Source organism: Typopeltis vanoorti, chromosome 20 (genome assembly GCF_054136105.1).
Source record: "Typopeltis vanoorti isolate ZY-2024b chromosome 20, IOZ_Tvanoo_1.0, whole genome shotgun sequence".
Classification (NCBI taxonomy): Eukaryota; Metazoa; Arthropoda; class Arachnida; order Uropygi; family Thelyphonidae; genus Typopeltis; species Typopeltis vanoorti.
In genome coordinates this window covers 80,904,343-80,917,400 of record NC_143568.1, presented here as the reverse complement: position 1 = coordinate 80,917,400, position 13,058 = coordinate 80,904,343, and the positions used below count along the sequence as shown (strand labels likewise).

Below are 13,058 nucleotides of genomic sequence, written 5' to 3'. Positions count from 1 at the left end.
GTGTCACTTATGTTTCCATGACAGTGTATTATTACATAGTGGAATACCACAAAAGTTCATTTTTTGAATTAAAAAGAAATTCGAAATAGGCGACTCTTTTGCGCAAAAAAAAAGGACTGTTTATTTATATGAAACTTTTCTGTTAAAAATGTCGTTTCTAGTTATGGAATTATTACGAAGTTTTTTTTTAATATAAATTAATTTTTAATCATTTACTTTCTTCTTTTCTTCTAGATGTCGCTTAACTGCTATAAAATTGTATGATGGTGGATTAAGTTTGTTCTGAGTGTAGTGTATTGTAAGCAGATTAAATGGAAATGCCAAGAAAGCTTTCGAAGTTGATTTGCTAACGTCGTTTTTACTCATTAATGAATAAAAATGTGTTACGGTGAGGAAGCTGTTAAGCCTGGTGTACGGTTAACGATTCAGCCATGTTTAGTGCGTAGGTGTATACTAGCCCAAAATGGCTGCTGAGGAGTAGTCGATTTGCGAGTTAAATGGTTTGCATCAAGTGTATTGATTAACATCTGCAAGAAATTTTCGTGCTTCCGTTATTATATTCATTATACAAAGGACTCTGCCCTAATTTCTAATTTCCAGTCAGTCTGCGTGCAATTCAATGAATGGGTAAGTTGATCAACTCAGCTTCTGTTATCCAGTTCGACTTTCTCATTGAATTAAAATTTTATGTAGGTATTATTACAGTCGGTTTTTGTATGTTCATATGAAATTAAATGCATTCAGACAATCCAGCTACATGATATAGGGCATATTCAGTATTTGTTACTAGTTTTAGCGTTATTTTGCCTTGTAGCAATCTGCTTGTTTGCTGTCATGAATGAAGACTGAATATTGTATGATCAGGTATAAATTCTTAGATATTCGTTTGATTAGTCAGCCACTCGCATCGAGAAAATTTTTTCGAAAATATTAGAAAATTTTGTTTGCTATTTGATTTTATGCATGTCAAATGCATGACATGATAATATACGTAGTCCACCGTTTCAATTCATATGGTGCTTCCAAAGTTGCATATTGTGGTCACTATTTTTTTTTTTTTTAATTTTTTTTATCACAGGTATATTCATAGAAGTGGTAGATTAAATTTGTAATTGGGTGTGGCTTACTTAAACCACCAATAATCATCATTGATTGCATTGTGTAAATAGTTACATGAAAATGAATAAGATAAAACTTACCATTTCCATTAATGTACATAATACTTACTTTGACCAATTATCTGGTGGTCAAAGTAACTGTTGAGATGGTATGTCTTTTTTGAAATAAATAAATAAATATTAACCTAACTTTCTTGCTATCAGTGAATTTTTTGTTGATATGTTCAGGTCTTATACAGATAACTATTATGCATTTAGGAATACTATCATAACTCACGCTGTCTTTACTTTTGAGCATTAACATTATTCTTCTATGAAATCATTTTTCAGCATCTGGAATCACTTTCCTCAAAAGAGTGCCAGATAAGATCATGTATTGCATACTGTATTGTGCAATATATCATTTAATTTGGCAGTGCTTTGTTACCAAATTTTGCAAAATCAGTAGTATAGATAATTTGAAGACTAACAATCATCAGTGGTATATGAGATAGATGTGGGGGAGTTTGTACAATCCCCATGAAGAATGCACTCTATGTATATCCCAGAACAATGATTAAGGCACTAATTTTCATTTTCATTTTGGCAGGGTTTAATTTGATTTTTTTTTTTATATTGCTAATTGAAACTTTATTGTTGGATAACAGAACAACAACAAAAAATAACAACTGGGTCTTCTTTGGGAAAATTACCATTTATCTGACCACACTGGGAAGGCAACTTGCAGTTCTGATAATTGAAGGGTCAGATAAGTGAAGTAAAATTACATTTATCATAAGTCATTTGGTGTACATTGGTCAGTTAATTGAATACTTTTTGTTTGATTGTCAGATAAATGGTAGATAACTGCAACTGGACCTTTTTAGTGAACTTCTAAAATAAAAAAGCTCCAGATATTCTTTTTTTTTTTTTTTTAATTCAATTTTTTTCCACTACTATACATTAAGTGCTAACAGAGGAAAGTTTCAAGTACAGAAGATGCTTGTGAGATTGCCATATGAGTCTCCAGCAGTTTTCATGATTTGTTGTATGGGAGTTCATTTGCATACTAGGGCTTGTAGAAGTTTGAAGGCTATATAGAAAAAGAATTGGTATGCAAATACCTATGTTTTTGAACAGAATTGTTATATCACTACAGCTGGTCTAATTGATTACGTAAAATACATGCCCTTAAGCTAGTTAAGGGAGCATTGTATTCTCAGATAATCAAATTTCAGACAAGGCAGGTTCCATCAGCTTTCAGAACTATTTGCACAAGAAATTCACATGAAATTGTTGTAATCAAGAAAGGTTAGTGTTCAAGTTTTTCATTCTGTAAATCCCAAAAGGTTGGGTTTTTTTTATTCTGTGTGCAAACTAGCCTGAGAACATAGGTAGTTTTTACATAAATCGTGCTTTGAGTAGGGATTGATAGATTGTTTTTAGTGAAATAATGATCACTGAATTGGTAATTAAAATCTTTATTTTTAAGTCTTTTTTTTATTTTTATGTCTTTTTTTTTTTAGTTAGTTTCCCCCATTTGTCTTGGCTTTTCTATGTTGAAAGTTTCCATTTTGTCACCAGCTGTCTTAAGAATCTTACCAAAATCTTAACTACAGAAGAAGTACATACAGTCATATAGTTTGTCTCCATTCTATTGCCACCCTTATGCAATGGCACTATCTTGCCCTCTTTCCACTCTCCAGGAACCTGTCCTATTGCAAGACTTTCATTAAACAGCTTGGTTAATGGGACAGCCAGTTCCACAGCACATTTGCTTAAAACACAATTTTTTATTATAATACTAAAATTCCAGGGGTTGCTTAAGAGTCAAAGCCTGGGAAGAGACCTCTGCATCGCCTTTCAAGAATGCAGAGAACTGACTGGGTTTTCTGATCTAATGTTCAATCGATACCCTCACGTGGTGCACCCCATTAGTAGGTATTTACTAGATACTGAATGAACAAAGATGTGCTGGTAGTTTAGGACTTAGCCAATGATATTGTACTCTCTATTGGCTTTAACCAGTGTTATATTCAGGCATGGTACAACATGATGAGATTTCATGCCAACTAGGGCATTGCCCAGTTAAACAAGAGCCATGTTGTTTTCTGGGCCATAGCAAACAGTGAAAAGTCAGCTACTGGAACAAGCTCCAACTCAACATCTGGAAGAAGAAAAATAAACCCAACGTCAGAAGAACTGAAGATAGGAACCGTCAGTATAAGAAGTGTTAATGGAAAGGAAATTACACTTACAGAAGAATTGGAAAAGTACCACTTGGACATGATTGGCATTACTGAGACAAAGAAAACAAAAACAGGTGAAATCTTATTAAATAATATGTATAGGATGTTATATTTAGGCAGTAATGATCATGGAAAGGAAGGAGTAGTGATAGCATTCAATACCAAAGGTGAAGATAAACTTCTTGATTGGAAGGCAGTTTCAAATAGTGATGTGGGCACACTTCAGAAGGGAGAAATGGACAATGAAACCTATTTGTGCCTATGGTCCCACAGAAGTTTTTCTAAGGAAGAAGTTGAATTTTTTGAATCATTAGAACAGGCAATTGACATAAAGAAAACGGAAAAAGTTGTACTTGTTGGAGATCTAAACAGCAGAGTAGGAAATGAATCCCAACAGGCATATAGAAATGTTTTGGGAAAATTTGGAGAATAGGGCAAAGTCAATAATGATGGTAAATATTTGCTGGATTTCTGCTCAACACACTGACTAGTCAGGACTAGTACATCTTCTAACATAAAGAGATGTATATAAGTTCACATGGAGAGAAGACACGAAATAAGAAAAGCCTCATTGACTCATCTTCATTGTTGATAGTGATATCTTCATGCTAGTTCAAGATACTAGAGTGTACATAGGATCTGAAATTGGAAGTGACCATTACTTAGTGCTAAGCAGGATGAACAGGGATATTACATTGAAAAGAACAGTATATAAGAAAGTATTGAAAAGAATTAAAGTTGAGCAGCTTTTACAGGTGAACTGTAGGCTCAACTATACACAAACATTATTGAAGAAAATTAGGAGTTTGAAAACAAGAACCAAACCTTGGAGTCTCAGTGGCAAACTGTGAAGAAAACATCGATTCAGTTAGGGGGAGATATGTGGTGAAGGATAGAAAAATAAGAACCTCATGATGGACACAAAAAGTTAAAGAAACAGTTCTGGAAAAGAAGAAAGCATACCAAAAGTTTCTAGCAAATAAGTTGGCAGAGGTGCTAAAAGAATACAGAGAAAAATGTAAGAGAGCTAAGTTATGTGTAAAAGTAGCTAAACAAAAGTCATGCAAAGACTGGTAAGAATACAGAAAATAAATATCAGGAAGGTGGCAAAATGTTCTGGAGGTATTGAAAAAGCTTACAAATGGAGGAAAGAGTACTGTAAGAGGAATCAAAGATGATAAAGGTAACATAAGGAAAGATAATGATATTTTAGATGTCTGGAGTAAGTACTTTGAAAGACTGTTTAATCAAACCAAGCAGTGACAGAATCATACTAGAGCATTTTCAAGAAGAATGCAAAGAGGAGTACATGTCAATACTCGAGGTAAAAAAATATGCAAAAAACTTGAAACGAAGAAAGGCAGCTGGAATACATGATATTCGACAAGAAATGCTAAAATATGGAAGTATAATAGTTTTGCAGTGGTTACACTGCATAATTCAGAAGGCTTATTAGTAAGAAGGTTGAATTCCAGAAGATTGGAGTAGAGCTCTCATAGTTCCCATCTATAAAAAAAGGGAATAAAGCTGAATCTGAGAATTAGAGGGATTTCTGTATTAAGTGTTCCATGTAAGATTAATGAAAGCATATTTAAAAAGAGGCTGAGAAAAATTGGGAAAGAGAAACTTGTAGAAGAACAAGGTGGGTTCAGGATAAATAGTGGTTGTCAAGATCAGATTTTCACTCTATGACAAATAATTGAGAAATTGTAGGAATAGGACAAGGATTTGTACTTCAATTTTGTAGATCTGGAGAAGGCATACAATGGAGTGCCAATAGAAAAGCTTCTCAAAACACTACAATTATATGGAGTGAAAGGAACATTATACAGAGCAGTACGTAGAAATTTATAAGTTAGTGGTTAGAATTCAAGGAAATACAGGCAGGAAATAAAATCAGGGGTAAGACAAGGATGCACATTATCTCCATGCTTATTCATTATCTACATCATTGGTTCCCAACTGGTGGTACAAGTACCCCCGGAGGGTACACGTTATTGACGGGTTATTAGTTCAGTTATTGACTGAATATAAGTAAGTCCGTTACATTAAGATAGGCACTGAACAAAAGTGTCAGTATTTAAAAACAGCTATTTTAAAAACAAGTGGTACAATTTATAGAAAGGTGTTTAAAAGAGTTACACAAGTGAAAAAAGGTTGGGAACCACTGATCTACATGGATCACATTATGAAAAAAGTGGCATTAGATGTGATATTAGAATTGGATGTGTCAAACTTAGTTCTTTGCTTTATGCAGATGATGTTATACTCCTAAACATCTAGTGTAAGTCTCCAGAATTCCCTCACTAAATTGAATAACAGCTGTAACAAATTTGGCATGAAAATGAACAATAAAAAAGACCAAACCAATGAAAATAGACAGGAGCATGGAAAACTTCAGCTGCATTGTGAATGGGAAGCTGATAGAATAAGTAAAATATTTCAGCCATTTAGACAGTTTTTAGTGAAGATAGCAAGTTAAATCTGGAAATAGACAACTGAATAAGCAAAATTGTTATGGTGGGTAGCCTGCTGCATAAATTTGTATGGAAGAAGAGAGACATTAGCCAAAAGAAACTAGCAGTATACAAGTGCTTAAACCAACTTGAAGTTATGGATCTGGGAGTTGGATTAGAAATAAAGCACTTGACCAAAGACTAGAGACCACAAATATGAGGATTGTCAGAAAAATTAGGGGAGTGAACAGACGACATCAATGATGGAATCATATTAAAAATGGAGATATTAGAATTGAACTTGACATTGCATTCATGTGGAAGCAGAGCTAATCTAAGGTGGTATGGCCACTTAAATAGAATGGGTGTGGAAATGTTAGCAAAATAGATGTTTGATGCCAAGATGGTAAGAAAGAGACCATGAGCAAGGTCTAGGTTGATTGATTCAGTTAGAAGTGCCTTAGAAGCATGAAATATTAGATATGATAGTATTGGAGTGCTGACAAGTAACAGACTAGACTAATCTGGAGGAAAATTGTGGATAGGAGATTAATAATAATGTAAACCTAATCATGCAGTGCTGTCATAGAGCCTGAGCATCCCTTGAAAGTATATATCAGGAAATTGATGATGATAATAATAAAATACCATTTAGTGTTCTCCCCCCCCTCCCCATTTAGCATTCTCTATAATTGGAATACTTATCATATAGCAAAAAACTTCTTATGGTTCTTGCATTGTAGTGCTAGGCTGCTCTCATATTCTAATTTTGCTCCCTTTACAATACTAGTCACTTTTCTAGTCAGAGACTTATGTTCTTCAGCAACTGTTCTCCCTCTTTGTTTTCCTGTTATTTCTTGTCTTCCATTTGATTCCAAATTGCTTTATCTTCCTCACTCGAGGTATAGAATCTATCATTGCTGTCAAAAAAAAAATTTGACAGAAAAAAAAAATCACTTGCCAAACTAATTTGCATAACCATTTCCTGCTTATCATCATTTGCATGTGTATTCACTGGTCTATAGCAACAGTCCACCAAAATATCTTGTCTTATAAACATCTGTTTCACAATATCCTCTGAAATCCATTAGTATTATTCCACTCTGATTCTACACCCAGAGAGGGTATGATTCCTCTTTTATCATGAGCAACACTCCACCAGGTGCAGTTTTGATAAATAGTTGATAGGCTGATATGTCTATAATTTTCTGATTACTCTCTTTCAGCAAGAATTAGGATGTCAAGATTGTGTAAAAGTTTTTGCAAAGAAATGAAACTGAATATTCATTTACGAATGTCTGGGATGAGTTTGATAAAAGGAATTTTAAGAGTGATGGTTTGCACTTAAATGGATTGGTGCATGACATTTGGAACATTTATTGATAAAGGATAGAGTAAATGGTCAAAAACAGGGAAATGGGATTTGCTAGGGAGGCAAGGTAATAGTCAGCTGTTAATAGCACTAAGGTCAATAATCACTGTGAATATGGGATTAATTGTTTTCAAAAAATTAACTGTACTGTATACAAAATGGGCTAATTCACATGAAGGGAGTATTGCAGTTTATGTATACCAATGCCCGAAGTATTCGGAATAAGTGAAGAATTTTTGTCATTGGTTAGTACAACTTGGCCAAAAATTACAGGAATTAGTGACACTTAGTTAACTAAGAATGATATAGTTAGAGGGATAGAATGTAAGAGATCCAGTATTTTCAGACTGGACAGAGTACAGAATTGGGAGAGGGTTTTACTAATAATAAACATTGTTGAAGCCAAAAAGGGCAGAAGTGCCCCAAGATGATAGGTATGCAGAGGGCAGTTCATTTGAGGCTATTTGGTGTGATCAACAGGGCAAAATATGTAATCGATTGCTGCTATAATCCAGGGGGTATGAGGGAGAATGTAGATGGTATGCATTGGCAAATTAGCATGCTGAGTGAAGGTTGAGTAATTATTATGGGGGATTTTAAATATGGTGTAGATTGGGAGAAGGAATGGTTACAGGGAAGGAAGGAAATGGAGTTTATACAGTTAAGAGATAACTATCTGAGACAGCATGTAATAGAAGGGACAAGAGATTCAAGAATGTTAGATCTGGTCATAACATTGGAGAACATATCAGTAACCAATTTAGTTGCACTGTCTGCATTTGGGGAAAGAGAATATGTGGTCTTGACCTGGGAAATTGTAAGATGTGCTGAATATTCTGTTAAGAAGGGGTACATGTGGAATTCAAGGCTAGTGATTATGACAAGCTGAGAATTCAGCTTTCAACAGTGCTATGGCATGAGAAATTGAAGGGGAGAGATGTTGATGGTGCGTGGGAGATTGTCAAAGAGTGTTTAAGAAAAGCAGTATCAGACTATTCCCAGAGTAAGGAGGAGAAATCAAGTTAGGAGTAAGATGGATGAATGGTATTATTAAGCAGGAGTTGCAGATAAAGAAAAGGTTGTGATGGAAGTATAAAGAAAAAGGTGATGAGCATACCCATGAGCAGTATAAGGTACAGGCAAAGAGGGTGACTTGTATGGTAAGGAAGGCCAAAGCTAATTATAAGAGGAAGCTAGCGATGAATCCAGAAGAAATCCTAGGGAGTTTTTTCGCTATGTGACAAGTAAAAGGGGAATGACTATGGAAAGATGACTTTAAAAAGTGTTGATAGTATGGAAGTTACAGAAGCAAATCAAATAGTTGTTACTTAATGATCATTTTGCAAAAGTGTATCATCTTGGTTGTGATATTGCAGTGCTGAATGTGTCATTGACTGGTGAGAGTCTAGAGATAGAAGAAATAGAGGTGCTTAGTATATAGTATATTACAGAATCTTAATGCTAACACTGCCATGGGGTTAGATGACATATCAGCTCGTGCTACGAGAATGTGCGAGAGAATTAGCACCTCCTCTAATCAGGCTGTTTAGTTTAAGCCTCAGTTTTGGTAAAGTTCCAATAGAGTGGAAAGAGGGGAAAATAATTCCACTGCATAAGGGAGGCTCCAAAACAGAAGTAGCAAATTATGGGCCAATCAGTATATCTGGAGTGGTGGTTAAGGTTTTGGAGAAATTGATAAAAATTTGAATTCAGGACTGGGTGGACAGCAATATGATACTTGATAAGGGGCAATATGGTTTTGTGAAGGATATGTCTTGCCTTAGTAACTTACTTTCCATAATAAAGTAACGGTGGAGTTGGATAAAGGAAATCCTTACTTGGTGATACTGTTGGACTTTGCAGAGGCATTTGACAGGATTCCACAGGATTCCACATGCCCTTTTGCTCCAATTTATGCAACATTTTGTTGCATAAATTGGAGCAAAAGGGCATGGATCTGAAGCTGGTGATTTGGTTTAGAGGGTGGCTGATGGACAGATATCAGAGTGGTTTATGGAGGAGCAGAGTCCAGGAGAAGGCAGGTGACTAGTGGTGTATCTGATGGCTCAGTGCTTGGTCATCCGTTGTTTGATTTGTACATTAATGATATTGGAAATAATTTGAAAGGAAATATTCACTTATTTGCTAATGATGCAAAATTGGGAAGAGCAATAGTCAATTCAGGTTATGTAGTTATCTTGCTGGATGACTTAAATAGGCTGGCAGCATGGACTGAAGTAAATGGCTGTCAGTTTAACATGCCTAAGTGTAACTTGATGCACTTTGAGAGAATGAGATCACATGCTGTGTACTATATTAATGGAACTGAAGTGCAGGAAGTTGATGTGGCAAGGGACTAAGGGGTTATTGTGGGCAGAGAACTTATTCTAAGTAGAGGGCATATTGCAAAGGTTCCAAAACAACACATCAAATTACATGGTGGTTGAAGAACACACACTGACAAGCAGGGATAGGAAAGTGATTGTTTCATTTTATAAGGCATTAATAAGGCCGCATTTGGACTGTTGCACACAGATCTGGCACTTGGATTTCTTGGTGATGAAGAAATGGTAGACAGGGGAGTTGCAGAGATTGTTGCACGTCTGTGGAATGTTCCCTGTGAGGAAAGATTGTTCTGTGGGCTCCAAAAACTAGCTGATAGACATAGGAGCAGAGATATGACAGAGGCATATAAATTATTAAAGGGGTTTTATAGGACTGGTACTGATGACTTTTTTTTTTCTGAACAGTGCAGGAAGAGAGAGAACGAGGGGAGGGGGGTCATCCTTGGAGATTGTGCAAGAGTGTGGTTAACAAGAGTGTTAGGACTAGATTTTTTGCTTGGAGGGTGGCGAATGTGTGGAATGCGTTACCAGAGTTGATTGTGATTGTTTCGTCTGTTAACGAATTTAAGGAGAAGTTTGATAGGTATTGTGACAATAATGGTTAGTGCGTGTCAGTGTGGGGTCTTTTAACTCCATAGACACTGTAATAATAACAACTACATTATAATGGTATTTTGGTATATATTTTAAACATTTATTAAACAAATTTTTAGTTCCTTTATTAATGGTTCCCCTGTTAATAAAGGAACTAAATTCTACTTGTTTTTGGTCTTTTCTTTTGTAATTCCTTCTCTTGGTTTTTTTTTCATGTTCTTTCACTGCCTGTCATACTTCTTTTATGATCCTCTTGTACTTGTTACAGAAAATAACAAGCACGAAAATAACTGGAAAATTAAAGAGTTGAAAAATACTGTGTGCTCCTATCTATAACAGATTGTTGAATGAGGTGAGAAAAACAGTAAATAGTCAAGATTGTTGGCAAGGTGTGATGTGAATGAACTGAGATATAAGGCATAGCTTTGATTGCAAATGATTTCAATGCATAAAGTTTAGAAGTGGTGTGCAGTATGATGTATCGGGTGATTTCTGATGCTTGAATGTAGGATAGATTTCACTTAAATGGGTTTAGTTAAGTCTTTGGAGACTTAACTCCAAATAACTCAGTAAAAGAGTGATAGAACATAAAGTACAGGATGTGCACATTAAGGTGGAAGGACTAAGTTGTAATAGCGGAGAGAGAATGTGATAGCATAGTAATGATGACTTCCATGAATAATGTCAGGATTCATTTTCTCAGAAAAGAAAAATGAATACAGCAGTATATGTGTACTTGTGATTGGAATTTGGTCATTCACCTCTGAGTGCTTATTTGAATTAGCTTTGTAGATGCTATCAATCACATTAACTAATGCTCAAAGCATCAGGAATAAAGACAATGACTTCTTGGCAATAGTCAAGCCTGGTTGAAAGAAGAGGAGTCCTTTCAGGATTACATGGTGATGGGTATGCTGTATTCAGGATTTCAAACGGTGAATGAGTTTTATAATAGGTTCATAGCCTTTTGGTGAGAGATCAAGATTAACAGGACAACATAGTTGAATGCCTCTGCATACTTGAATCATCGGAAGAGGACCGAACTGTGTAGACAGTTTCATGTCATTGTTATTATGGGATGGCTATCATTATGAGTGATTAACTCTGGAGATATAGATTAGAGGGAAACCGTATTTATAGTTGCTCAGGGATAACCATCTTAAGCAGCTTGTGACAGAATGGACTTCGGGTGTTAAGAATATTGGATTTAGTAATTGTATCTGATTATCTCTATAAATGAAATGACTTATGGATCCAGTTTGAGAAGTGACAAATCATATTAGATGGGGATAGAATTGGTGTATGTGGAACTATAAGTCAGGTAATTATAATAAATTGAGAACAATTTGAAGCAGTGCCCTGCTGTGAGTGAGAAGCTGCATGTTCAAGAAATTAGTAGTGCATTGGAGGAAGTCAAGGCATGGGTGCCAAAACAAGCCATATCTGACTGTTCCAGAATTAAAAGAACACATCACATGGGAGTCGAATAAAACTTTAAAGCAAGAGCTGTATAAAAAAAAAAAAAAAAAAAATTGTGGAACCAGTCATTTCTCTAATATAGCTGATTAGGAAAATAATTTGATTCTAAAAAAGCATCATCTGAACAGGCCAAGGGAAATCTGAGTTTTATTATTATTATTATTATTTTTTTTTTAAGCGGTGTGGCAAATAACAGAAAAATGGATGATATTTAGTATAGGATGAAGGAATGTGCAACAGAACCAACTTCTGTCTCAGCATAAACATGATTTCTGATGAATGGAAGGAGGACAAGATAATTTCATTATATAATGGAGCTACTAGGACTGAAGCAGCTAGTTATAAATCATTTTGTATTTCTGGAGTGGTTCATTAAGATATTGGAAAATGCTGGTGAGGACCTATATGTTCTATACTAGTGCAAGAGGGGTGAAATGGATATACCACAATATTTATGGATTATGTCAAGGCATTTGACAAATTTCCAGCTGAAAGGTTATGTTAACACAGAGAAGAAACGAGTATACAAAATAGGTTTCTGATGTACATAGGAGAGCAGCCTGTCTGACAAATAATAGGAACAAGGTGATAGGACATGTAGAAATGTGGACATGTTGAAACGCTTAGTCTTTGGCAGTTGTTCATTTTCAATTTTTTGCGGTTTAATTCACAACACAAAGAAAATAAATATGTATTATATATATAAATATATATTTAATTATGATTTAATTTATAATTCAATATCTTATTATCTTTGTGCTGTGAATTAAACTGCAAAAAAAAAAAAAAAAAATCAAAATAGTTCTATACTTGGTCCATTACTGTTTACCTTGTATATTAATGATATTGTGGATGGTCTGCAGCATTGGTCTCCAAACTTTTGTGACTGCTCTATCCTCTACTATAACAGTAAATATAACAGTGTGCATATATGGAATGAGCTTCCATTTTATGGCACGAGTGCATTTTCAAAGAATGTATTCAGGAGAGGGTTGTTTTCCTTCATTGAGTTGAGTCCTTGAACTCTTTGCTTATTTATTGGTAGTATATAATATCTCTTTTTTTAATTTTTTATATATTCCATAAACCCTGCTCTAGACCAAGCATGGAACTTTATTCAAGCAACTTCAGGCCTCCACTAAATGGGGTGGTGGCCTTGCAGTGGGCAGTTAAATTCATCTCCCACCTGAAGCCAATCACAACAGAGTGAGTTCATTAACCATTTGACCAACTAATGTTTGTAGATTGCTGTTTTCCACCTTATTACTGTGTTATTTATTTTTTGATCTTGTTCTTGATATGGTTTTCTGTTGGCTAAATAAGTGTCAGTATTTGCTTGTTGTGCTTTATGCAGTTTCTGCTGTTCAATCACTTTCTTCCATCAAACTATTCTGTGATCACTTCCTATACCTATTTGATAACAGAAATATCTTTAAAGATTTTTGCATGTGATATAATATGCATGT

The 13,058-nt window shown here is 35.0% G+C and overlaps 1 protein-coding gene across 8 annotated transcripts in view; it reads left to right on the top strand.

Annotated features, from left to right (window-relative positions):
• The first annotated feature begins 259 nt into the window (after positions 1-259).
• Positions 260-13,058, top strand: part of RhoGAPp190 (Rho GTPase-activating protein 190) — a 723,033-nt gene continuing 710,234 nt past the window's right edge. For all 8 annotated transcript variants that reach the window (XM_090410500.1, XM_090410505.1, XM_090410503.1 and 5 more), the window contains exon 1: positions 260-627. The gene's annotated coding sequence lies outside the window, so the exon portion shown is untranslated. The remainder of the gene's footprint in view (positions 628-13,058) is intronic.